We start from the raw sequence: 12,342 nt of genomic DNA, 5'->3' as shown, positions 1-12,342 counted from the left end.
TTGTGATGAAATTTAGGAATGCCTCTGCCCTATTAGCTTCCTGAATTTCATAAATATAAAACCAGGCAGTAATTTGCTGTCAACCCCACAATGAAATTTATTACTCTTTGATGGGATGTGAGTATCACTGGCAAGGTTTTCTGCCCATCCTTAATTGTCCTTGAGAAGGTGGTGGTGAGCCACCTTCTTGAACTGCCGCAGTCCATGTGGTGTAGGTACACCCACAGTGCTGTTAGGAAGGGAGTTCCAGGATTTTGACCCATCAACAGTGAAGGAAGGGCGATATAGTTCCAAGTCAGGATAGTGTGTCTTGAAGGAGAACTTGCAGATGGTGGTGCTTCCATCCAACTGCTGCCCTTGTCCTTCTAGATGGTAAAAATCACAAATTAGGAATGTGCCAAAGAAGGTGAGTTGCTGCAGTGCATCTTGTGGATGGTACACACTGCTGTGACTGTGCATTGGTGGTGGAAGGGGTGAATTTTTAAGATGACAGAAGGGGTGCCAATCAAGTGGGCTGCTTTGTCCTGGATGGTGTCACACTTCTTGAGTGTTGTTGGAACCTCACTCATCCGGATAAGTGGGTAGTATTCCATCACACTCCTGACTTGTGCCTTGTAGATGGTGGACAGGTTTTGGGGAGTCAGGAGGTGAGTTATTTGATGCAGAATTCTCAGCCTCTGACCTGCTCTTATAGCCACTGTATTTATATAGCTTGACTAGTTCAGTTTCTGGTCAATGGTGACCCACAGGATGTTAATGGTGGGGGATTCAGCCATGATAATGCCATTGAGTGTCGAGGGGAAATGGTTAGATTCTCTCTTGTTGAACATGGACATTGCCCGTCACTTGTGTGGCGTGAATGTTACTTGCCACTTCTCAGGCCTAACCTGAATCTTGTCCAGGTCTTACTACATAGGAACACGGACTGCTTCAGTATCGTAGTACTTGCAAATGTACTCAACACAGTGCAATCATCAGTGAACATCCCCGCTTCTGACTTTATTTTAGGTTCAATAAAGACACTGGGTTCACTAAAGAAAGATCTGTCAAGTCAAGTTTACAAAGAAAATACTAGCAAAGCATTAAAACCTAAGTTTGACTTGTTGAGTACAAAAATGCATTTAAGAGTGCAATTATAGAGTCAAAAACCAATTCAGGCCAGTAATTACAGTATTCCTTCATAATGAGCAGCACCTTACACCACTGGTCTGCCATCAGAAGTATCAGATCAAGTGGAGATCTCTGCATTTATATGCAAACACACACACACCTAGAACTCCACTCCCAATCACTGAAATTTAAATGCATTGGGAGTATGGATACTAAATACAACAAAATAGCTGTGCTAAAGTTATAGTTCAAAAGCTACCATAAACTTATATTTTTCATGAGAAAATGTATTACAGAATACAAATCAACAATAATTTGCATTAAAAACTCCTTAAAGTTAGCCAGTGTCTCAAGACTTTGGATCTCAAGATACTGGATCATAATCAGAAATAAAATAACACTGAGCCAAAGGAGACATTTGGACAGACAACCAGAAAGTTCGTTAGAGGTACATTTTAAGAAGCATCTAAAAGGAGAAGAAGTGTGAAGAGGCTTAGGCAGAGAAATGCAGAGCTTAGGGCAGGCTTGTCCAATGTGTGGCCTGCGGGCCGGATTCTGCCCCCCCACCTCCCGCCACCCTCACAAAGCCTCTCTATGTGGCCCCCATAGCCACTGTTCAAAATGCCTGTCAGACAGGTAAGTGAAGTTGAAGATTCTGCAAGGGGCTACTCCTTCAATCGCAGGCTGTTCCTCTCCTGCATTTGTCCTAAGAAACAGGCTGTGATTGGAGGAGCAGGGAACACCAATGGCAATGAGTATGCTGAGGGAAAACAGAGGTTTTTCAGGGGCAGGGAAGGAGACACTGTGGGGCCACAGGGGAAGGAGAGACTGCAGGGGTCACCGGGCAAGGAGAGACTGCGGGGCACGGGGGAAGGAGCGTGATGAACTGCGGGGGCCACAAGGGAAGGAGAGGCTGTGGGTCCATGGGGAAGGAGGGAGAGAGGCTGAAGGGGCCACGGGGGAAGGAGAGAAATAGACTGCTGGGGCTACAGGAAACAGAGACTGTGGCGGCCTGGCGCTGAGCCATTGGCTGCAAGACCCAGCGGAGAGACACTATGGAGCCCAGGGTCAGGGGTGGGGGAATAGGCTGGCTGGTGTGTGTGAGAGAGAGGGAGAGAGTATGTGAGGGAGAGTGTGTGAGGGAGATTGTGAGAGAGAGTGAGTGTATGTGTGAGAGAGAATATATGAGAGCGAAAGAGAGTGTGTGAGAGAGAAAGAGTGTGAGAGAGAGTGTGTGAGTGAAAGAGAGAGTGTGTGAGTGAGTGTGTTGTGTGAGAGAGAGAGCGTGTGAGAGATATATGTGTGAGAGAGAGTGGGTGTGTGGGGGAGCGTGTGTGAGAGAGCGAGTGAGAGTGTGTGTGTGAGAGAGAATGTATGAGAGCGAGAGGGAGTGTGCAAGAGTGTGTGTGTGAGAAAGAGAATGTATGAGAGAGTGCGTGTGTGTGAGGATCGAGTGAGAGTGAATGTTAGAGAGAGAGTGTGTGTGATTGTGTGTGTGACAGAGTGTGTGTGAGAATGAATGTGTGAGACAGTGAGAGAGAGAGTGTGTGAGAGAGAAAGAGAATGTACGAGAGATATATAGTGTGTGTGTGTATGAGAGAGAGAGACTGTAAGTGTGTGAGAGAATGTAGCGTGTGAGGGAATATGAGAGAATGTAGCGTGTGAGGGAATATGAGAGAAAGTGAATGAGAGAGATTGAGTGTGACAGTGAGTGTGTAAGAGAGTGTATGTGAGAGTGTGTGAGATTGTGTGCTTGGCTCACTCCCAGTCTCAGAATTCTCACTCACCTTCATCCCCACACACTAACTGATATTCACACCCACACCCACTCGCACAGTGAGTGAGGGTGAGTGAGCACCCTGAGACTGGCAGTGAACTGGACACACACACTCTGACCCCTCATACTCTAATGGTCATCTTTACTAATTACTCTTTTTTTAAATTATCAATTTATTGCTTTGACATTACTTTATTTTTGCTCAGCAAGTTGTTTCGTTTCTTCATACTCAACATTTTTTCGAAATTCATGTGTCTTTCTGAAATTTGCTCATCGGTCCCTTGAGTGAGAAAAAAATGAAAATGTGGCACCCTCAAGCAAAAAGGTTGGACAAGCCTATTTTAGGTCCAGGCAGTGCAGAGATGTACTACCGAGAGGCTTCTTTGGTTGAACAATGAACTTTATTTACAGAGCGGCTGGATTAGCTGCATGCCTCTAGTAAGGCTACAGTACATTCTCCAGACTAGAAAAACCCCGCCCTTTAAGATTCCCCGTGCTTGGCATTGATTGGCTGTTCTGACCATGTGGCCCTTACTCAGTATGGCTGACCTTAAAGCAACAATCATCACATCCCTCTCCCTTTAATTCCTTGTATTACATTCCTTATTTATACAAATTACTTTACACAGGTAAATAGAAAACAATATCAAAAAGTTTAGAAATAATCACACTTGCACTTTGTCATGAATTCAGACCATACACTTATATACATAAGTCCAGTAATTACAAATCAAGTCGTTGAGGGGGTTTTCTTTTCTGGGTAGAGCGGGATAACTCTATAGCCTGAGGCTGCCCTACAGGAACACTAACAGGGACTGTGATAATGTGTACCTCTTTTGGCACAGGCAGTTCATTACTATTTGATTCAATGGAGACATCAGTTATGTCTATAACCGGTCGATCAGCTACTAAGGTGCTTGGGGGTTCGATAACATTCCTTGGTGGCAACACTGACTGCGGAAGCGTCTCTCTGCTTCTTAGGTGATCCAAGTGTTTACGAACGATCCGGCCTTCCACGTCTACCTGGTATGAAAAGACTCCGGTCTTACAGACGATATTTCCTGCAATCCAACTTGGACTGCTACCGTAGTTTCTTACATATACTGCTTCATCTACCATAAATTTAAGGGCTCTGCTATGCAAATCATGGCTTGTTTTCTAATTACCTTGGTTCTTCTCTAACCTCCCTGGCAAATTTGGAAATACGAAGCTCAATCTCGTTTTGAGACAACGCTTCATAAGCAGTTCTGCTGGTGGAACTCCCATTGTTGCAGTAAGAGTAGTGCGGTGGCTAAGAAGGAAGCGTGAGATTTTGGTTTCCAAGGTTCCCCCTACAATTTTTTTTTGTCCTGACTTGAAAGTTTGGATGGCTCTCTCAGCTAGTCCATTTGATGCTCGCTGGTAAGGTGCAATTTGGATGTGTTTAATGCCGTTTAGGTTGGTGACGCTCTGAAATTCAGCACTTATAAATACCGGTCCATTGTCTGATGCAATGACCTCAGGCAAACCAAGAGTCAGAAAGCATTGGTGCAACCTTTTGATGGTAGCATGCAACGTAGGTGATTTCACCTCAAAAATCTCCATCCATTTTGAGTGTGCGAAGATTATGAGCAAAAACATTGTGCCTAAGAATGGACCCAGGTAGTATATTTAGATCCGCGCCCATGGTCAGCCAGGCCGTTCCCAAGAGTGTAGTGGGTGTCATGAAGAGATTAATGTCTATGATGTTATTGGAAATTATTTTATAAAATAGAGTTTAGTGGTGTCTGTGTCTATGTATGTGTCTTAATTGGATTAAGGCCAGCTAGTCTATAGTGTATAGAAAGAAGTAGGTTTGAAGTGGTAATTAGATAAACATGGGGACGTTTAGAAACATAGGTGTCAAGGGGGTAATTTGTATTTTTAAATAAAGCATTCAAAAGAATGGGTGAAATCTTGCACCTAGCTAGAAGACCCCAAGCAATGTTTATTTTTTTCCAGCTTACGAATAAAATTGGTGGAATCAAAGGATGTTATTGTTAGAAGATGTAAAATTAAAAATCTAGTAATATAATGGGAAATTTACATTCAAAGGAAAAGCTAGGTATAAACAGAAAGGAGCTTGTATGTGTAAGGCAGAGGCATTTAAGATCTAACCAGACTGTACACCTGCAACTGTGTCTGCAAGGAACCTCTTTTTGAATTCGTAAGATCAAATGTGCTTTGCCTGGGATCTTATAAAATCTATGAGTTTTACTTTTGTCTTAATAGGGGTTTAACTGAAAGTCAGGTTAATTAGGGGATTTTTTATAGTTATTACAGTAGTAGTTTTGTAGACATATGTATGTGCTTACAATTTTCCTTGTATTAATAAATGTTTAATTTAGTTTTATAAAAAACCTCTTGAGACTTGGTGGTCTTATTACTACTGAATTCAAAGCCTGCGTTTCAAAACATACAAATTGCAAAAATGGGTTATGACAGTTGTCTCAAGTTTCCTTCTGGGATTTGAGTAACTCAGCCTTTACCATCAGCTGTGTCATAATATGGGGCTGCAGCTGGCAACTTTTGTTGCAATTGCCATTGTCGACAGTGCTTGACTAGCTTCTCGATATCTGCATCTATACCAGGCCACCACACATAACTAGGAGCAGTTAGGAGCAGTTCCCTGCCTGGTACAGGAACGACTACTCTTGCTCCCCAGAGTATGATGCCATCCTGACAACTCAATTCGTATTTGCAGGTAAAAAATGGTTTCATTTCCTTGGGGACTGGCTCATTTAACTATCCTGTAAGTATCTGGTCTCACTTTGGACAGAAGCTGATCTCGATTGGTCCAGTTCCTGATCTGCTTCCCGCAGACGGGTGATGTGTCTAAAAAATTCAATGCAAGGACGATTTCTTGGGAGTGCATGAGATGCTTTTTTGCAAGGGTAGGTGGCTAAGACCGCCCATATTCACTATGTGTATCCCAGATCGGTGCTTGAAAGTGTATTAATAGGCAGACAGAATTAATGCGCATCACTTAATTCTTGCCGAGGCTGTTGGTGGGATAGCCTTGTCTTCTTTGAAAAGGCCCAAAAGCGATTTATGATCAGAAACGAAAGTAAAGTGCCTACTTGATACGTAACCTATTGGCCTCTCAAAGCCATCATCCATTTCCCGGGACACTACTGCACCAACGCCATATGGAGAGGCGTCGCAGATCAATATCAATTCTTTAGATAGGTCAAAGTGCACTAACAAAGTTGAGGAGTGCAGCAGTTGTTTAACTCTGTTGAAAGCTTCCTCCTGTGGTGCCTTCCAGGACCAACGATGGTGTTTCTTCAGCAGTATGTGCAACCAGTACAGGTGATAAGTTGTGTAAAAAAATCACTCATAGTAGTTTACCATCCCCAAAAATGATTTGAGTTTGGTAATATTTGTGGGGGAAGGCACCTTTATCACCTTAACTTTTCCTTCGACGAGATGTAATTCTTGTGCGTCTACACGGTGCCCCAGATAGGTAACTTCGGAGGCTTGGAAATTGCACTGGTCTTATGGTACCGGTCTTGCCTTAAAAAATTGAGGAGTTGTCTCTGGATCAACATAAGTCTTGGCTTGCAAGCCTTTGATTTTTCATAATTCGTTGCAAAAGAAGCTGTTGTATTTTTTCGACAAATTTAGCAGTCTCATGCCCGCACTTGAAAAATCTCGGACCAATTTAACTTGATTTATTTTAGCCAATCATGGTCCAGAAGGCTTGGTATTTCCCCAGTCACTATTATTATTGGAAGCTGGGCTGACTGCTGCCCATAGCTCAAAGGTACCATGGCAGTGTGTTTTACTTTTATTGCTTCTCCTGTGTAAGTCTTTAACTGGGCAGAAGTTCTCTCCAGGCTTAAGGGTTGGGTACCTTCCCTCAGGTACTGAAATGTGTACTCACCCATCACTGTGGCTGATGCCCCTGCATCCACCTCCATAACTAGAGGTTTCCCATTTACGTGGAGTGTGGCAATAATAGGGTCTGCCTTGACTGCTTTAAGATTAAAAAGAGTGAATGTCAGAATCAGTTATTTCAGGTTCTTTAACGTTATTTACTTCTAACATCTTTGCTGGCTGGCGACTTTGCAGTCTTAGCTCTACACTGCTTTATCAAATGTCCTCTTTTGTGACAGTAATAGCACTCAGCTTCCTTGAATCTATATGTCTCAAGAATGTGGTTACCCCCACATTTCAACTTCAGGATTGCTGTCTGGCTGCCTCTGGTATTTTTCTTGATTTCTGGGTGATTGAGAGTGATTCCCACTTCGCGGCTGCTTCTGTGGTTTTGGCGCCATGCTGGCTGCAGGTTCCCACCCTAACTGGTAAACGGTGCCATTTTGCAAGCTCTGTAGCTCCTCCAAATCTTTTTCAGCGCTTTCCATGGTCAGCGCTATCTCCAATGCTCGTTTACAATTTATTTAGACTTCTGCCAGCAATCGACACTAAATGGTGTCGTTGTGCACGCCACACACTAACCGATCCTGTAGCATGTCGTTCAAGCTCGTTTCAAAATCACATTGCTCTGACAATTGCTTCAACTTAGCAATATAAGTCACGATCAATTCGCCTGGGGCCCTCACCCTCATATTAAATTTGAATCTTTGCATATTGACTGATGGTTTGGGCTGAAAATGGTCATTCACTAAATCCATGAGCTCATTGAACGATTTGGAGTCAGTGCGCTTGGGGCTGTGAGCCTGCGAATAAGGTTGTAGGTTTGACTCCCATAGACACTCAAGAGAATTGTTTTGTGCTTTGCCTCCTCCCCTCTTTTGTTAGCCTGAAAATAAAACCCAAGGTGGTCAATATATTGACTCCAATCCTCCATGGAGGAGTTAAATGGGTCGATCCTCCCAAAGAGAGGCATCCTGGTGAGTATATATATTTTTTTCCTTTCTTTCTTCAAAAAGAGATAATCAGAGATGTAGGGTGAGGGGTAGCGCCAGGATCATTTATCCTTGTCGCCAGATGTAGAGATGTACTATTGAAAGGCTTCTTTAGTTGAAAAATAAACTTTATTTACAAAGCTGTTGGGTTAGCTGTATGCCTCTAGCAAGCTACAATACATTCTCTAGACTAGGTAAACTCCACCGCTTAAAGATTCCCCACACTCAGTGTTGATTGGCTGTTCTGACCATGTGGCCCTTACTTAGCAAGGCTAGCCTTAAAGCAACAATCACCACAGCAACTATAAGCACTGGTGGGGTTGAGGAACTGGTGAATGCACATGAGACCATTGTTGGAAAAACACAGAGTTTCCAAAGGGTTGTTTTTTTTTCATTCAAGGGATGTGGGCTTCGCTGGCTAGGTCAGCATTTATTGCCTATCCCTAATTATCCCTGAGAAGATGGTGGTGAGCTGCCTTCTTGAACCGCTGCAGTCCCTGTGTTGTAGGTACACCGACAGTACTGTTAGGGAGGGAGTTCCAAGATTTTGACCCAGCGACAGTGAAGGAATGGCAATATATTTCCAAGTCAGGATAGTCAGTGGCTTGGAGAGGAACTTCCGGGTGGTGGTGTTCCCATGTATCTGATGCCCTTGTCCTTCTAGATGGTAGTGGTCATGGGTTTGGAAGGTGCTGTGTAAGAAGTCTTGGTGAGTTTCTGCAGTGCATCTTGTAGATGGTACACACTGCTGCCACTGTGCATCAGTGGTGGAGGGAGTGAATGTTTGTGGATGGGGTGTCAATCAAGCGCGCTGCTTTGTCCTGGATGGTGTCAAACTTGTTGAGTGTTGTTGGAGCTGCACTCATCCAGGCAAGGGGAGAGTATTCCATCACACTCCTGACTTGTGCCTTGTAGATTGTGGACAGCCTTTGGGGAGTCAGGAGGTGCGTTACTCACCGCAGGATTTCCAGCCACTGACCTGCTCTTGGAGCCACAGTATTTATATGACTAATGCAGTTCAGTTTCTCATCAATGGCAACCCCCAGGATGTTGATAGTGGGGGATTCAGCAATGGTAATGCCATTAAATGTCAATGGACGATGGATTGGTTGTCTCTTGTTGGAGATGGTCATTGCCTGGCACTTGTGTGGCATGAATGTTACTTGCCACTTGTCAACCCATGTCTCGATGTTGTCCAGGTATTACTGCATTTGCATGGACTGTTTCAGTATCTGAGGAGTTGGGAATGGTGCTGAACATTGTGCAATCAACAGCGACATCCCCACTTCTGACCTTATGATGGAAGGAAGGTCATTGATAAAGCAGCTGAAGATATTTAGGCCTAGGACACTACCCTGAAGAACTCCTGCAGTGCTGTCCTGGAGCTGAGATGACTGACCTCCAAAAACCACAACAATCTTCCTTTGTGCTAGGTATGACTCCAACCAGCGGAAAGTTTTCCTCCTGATATCCATTGACCTCAGATTTGCTAGGGCTCCTTGATGCCACACTCGGTCAAATGCGGCCTTGATGTCAAGGGCAGTCACTCTCACCTCAGGGGTATTAGAAGTCTCAGAGATGGGGAGAGGCAGGCTCATTGAGCGATTTGTACACAAATATAAGAATTTTAAAATCAAGATATTGGCGAGTGCTGATGTAGGTGAGTGAGCACAGGGTGGGTGAAAAAACCTTGATGCGAGCTAAGTTATGGCCAGTAGGATTTTGGATTTGCTTAAGTTAATGGAGAATGGAACATGGAAGACTACCCAGTAAGGCATTGGAATAATCCAGTCTAATGCTAATTAAAGGGTGGATGAGGGTTTCCACAGCATATAGGCTGAGGTGAGGACAGAAACAGGTGATACTGCAGATGTGGAAGTAGGTAGTCTTGGTGTTAGAGAGGATATGCGGACAGCTCAGGGTCAACTAGGACACTGAGGTTGTGAATAATCTGGCGCCTGAAACTATAGCCAGGGAAGACAATTGAAGCTGTAGCTGGTGAATGGGCTTTTTTGGCAGGGGCCAAAGACAATGGGGAGAATTTCCAACATTTAGTCCCTGCTGAAATCTTGAGGCTATTAGCAGATTGGGAATGCGTTGAAATCTACTGCAACTTTGCTGTGGCTCTTTAACTGAGCCGTGGCATTAGTATCCCACTTCTGGGTTCCCTGATCAGTGAGGGCGGGCAGGATCATGCACCTGATCTTTCAAAGGAAGGATTTCTAATTAAAGGGTCCCCAGTCGGGGTCAGAAAAGCTCAACTGCACATGGATTTTTGAGGCTGCAGCAATGCAGGAATGGAGAAAAGATCTTGGAAGGCTGCTCCCGCCAGATCTCTCTACCCGGAAGTCCTACTTAGGAAGCTGAGAGGCAGCAATGAGATGAGCTCTCCTTGGGATGGAAGGAATAAAACAGCCTTTCCAACCAAGCGGGCATAGCTGGATGTGGTCAAAGTCAGCAGCAGAAGTGTGGTCTCCCTAACCTGGCGACAGTGGATGTATACCAAGTACACCGAGAGGATGCAGAACCTCAAGAACGCAGGAAAGGTGAGTGGCCGAGCACTTTCACATGTCAAGCCTCATACTCTGACTTTCCCAGCATTCTCTTGCACAACACTCCTCAGGAAAACACATCTTGCAGCTCCACTCATTCCTCTCCAGGCACCTCACATCCCCATCTGAACAGCCAATACTCACACTCTTATTGCCCTCTCACGCCCATGTCGCACAGTGACCCTCTAGAAATGATGTCCTCTCCTCCTATCCATACAAGCCATTTCTAACTTTTCCCAGTTATGGTAAAAGGTCACAGACCTGAAATATTGGGGGGAATGTAATTCTTAGCTCCTTTCCTCCTCTTCTGCAGGTCATTTGTAGCACAGGACACTAGAGGAAATTAGTAGGTATGAGTAATTAGCCACAAAGCACAAGGGTATCAAGGAGCAGAAGAGGACACTGACATCCCTAAACAGAGGCTGCAGAAGGTGGCTCGCCTTGGCTAAGGAGCCAGTGAACTCTGATATCATGAGTTCTGTTCTGAAAAGAAAAACAGCCATCATACTGATGTGGGGGCATTCTGACCCATCTCCCAAGATACTCAGAAGATGGCAGGGATCGTGGTGGAGTCCACTGACCTCAAATGTAGCAACATCACGGAAGAATATTTTCTATAGCAGATATAAATGAAGTATGTATTATATTGATTGCAATCTACTGCTGTCTTTTCTGTAGGCATTGCCTAGGACAAGCTGGTGTCTGCTAATCAGAAGCAGACTCCAGGCCTTGTAGGTTTGGGGTGGGGGATGATGGGTGAGGGGTGAGAATAGCCTTGAGAGAGCATGTCTTCTAGTTTTAAAACACTTAAGGCCAAGTCATAAGAGATCCACTTTTAGGGTTTTCTTGATCACATGGGAACCATTAGAACAGCCTTTCCATTGGTAAGTGATCATCCTCCCTCTGAGTCCAGTACCATTTACACAACAGGGGCCCTCCAACATGATAAAGCTCTCTCTCTCTCAGAACAGCAGCACATACCATTTCTCCCATCAATCCCCTCAGAGCCAGCCTCTTCAGGCAGCTGCAGCAGAGATCTAATGCACAGCAGGCCCTGCATAGACACAGTGATGGCTACCACAGTCTCAAAAGGTTCCTCGCGCAAATGTGTAGCCAACCATCTCTCATGACACTGGCCCTCAGTCTGAATCAAAAAGAAGCGCTAGGATATGTCATCGGAAAACACGTCTAGGTATCCAAGGGAAGCATGGTGATAGCTGGTAATGAATTAATACAGAATGTTTCCTTGAGAACAACCATTAAAGTGTTTCTGTATGAATTAACCATGTTGTTCAATGAGCTACTTACCCTCTGAGGTATTCTCAGGGTGTTGTGACATGATTGGATTGTGAGTCGCAAAGATGGATGTTTTCATATGGAAGAATTTGAGGAGCCATAAAGGTTGGGGAAATGTTGCGATGAGTGTGTAATCAGTGGATTGAGGTTGAACCAAAGAGAATGTGTGATTAATAAGTTGCCTACAAATTTCACTGGCAGCCTGGATAGCAGACTCCTACAAATCTAGATGATTTTGTTGTTGGCCTCCATATGCTTCCTCCATACCCAGCAGCCAGGACTTCCTCCTGCTGGAATTATGGTTTCAGAATGTTTTGAATTCCTGAGGAATGTAGGGTACAAAAAGCAAACATAATACAAGACATGCTCATCAACATCCATCAGTATCCCTCTTGAACTATAAATACCCCCAAACCAGAACTCCTGTGCTCCTCTTGTTGGTGCATTTATTCCTGCATCCTTTATTCAGTGACTGTTGTCTTCTGATTGGCAATGTGAACCCTTGGACCCTCATCTGCCTGTTTGTAGGGGTGAAGAGAGTCTCACCACCTCTGTGGTTGGGACAAACTGCTTGGAGAGTTTGGGCGATGGACACTGATAAGGTTTAAGTGTGATGCCATGTAGGGGTGATGTGGGCTGCTAGTTTTATGCAGGAGACAGCTCAAGGACGTCATACCTGCTGGAAGCGGGTGTAAATTAGATTGTCAAGAGCCTCCCT

General features: G+C 44.5%; 1 protein-coding gene across 2 annotated transcripts in view; it reads right to left on the bottom strand.

Moving 5' to 3' along the window:
- Positions 1-12,342, bottom strand: part of ppp1r42 (protein phosphatase 1, regulatory subunit 42) — a 199,178-nt gene that overhangs the window by 1,672 nt on the left and 185,164 nt on the right. The window lies entirely within an intron of this gene.

The sequence above is a fragment of the Cetorhinus maximus genome, chromosome 4, assembly GCF_964194155.1.
Source record: "Cetorhinus maximus chromosome 4, sCetMax3.hap1.1, whole genome shotgun sequence".
Lineage (NCBI taxonomy): Eukaryota > Metazoa > Chordata > Chondrichthyes > Lamniformes > Cetorhinidae > Cetorhinus > Cetorhinus maximus.
This window is presented reverse-complemented; position numbering and strand designations above follow the sequence as displayed.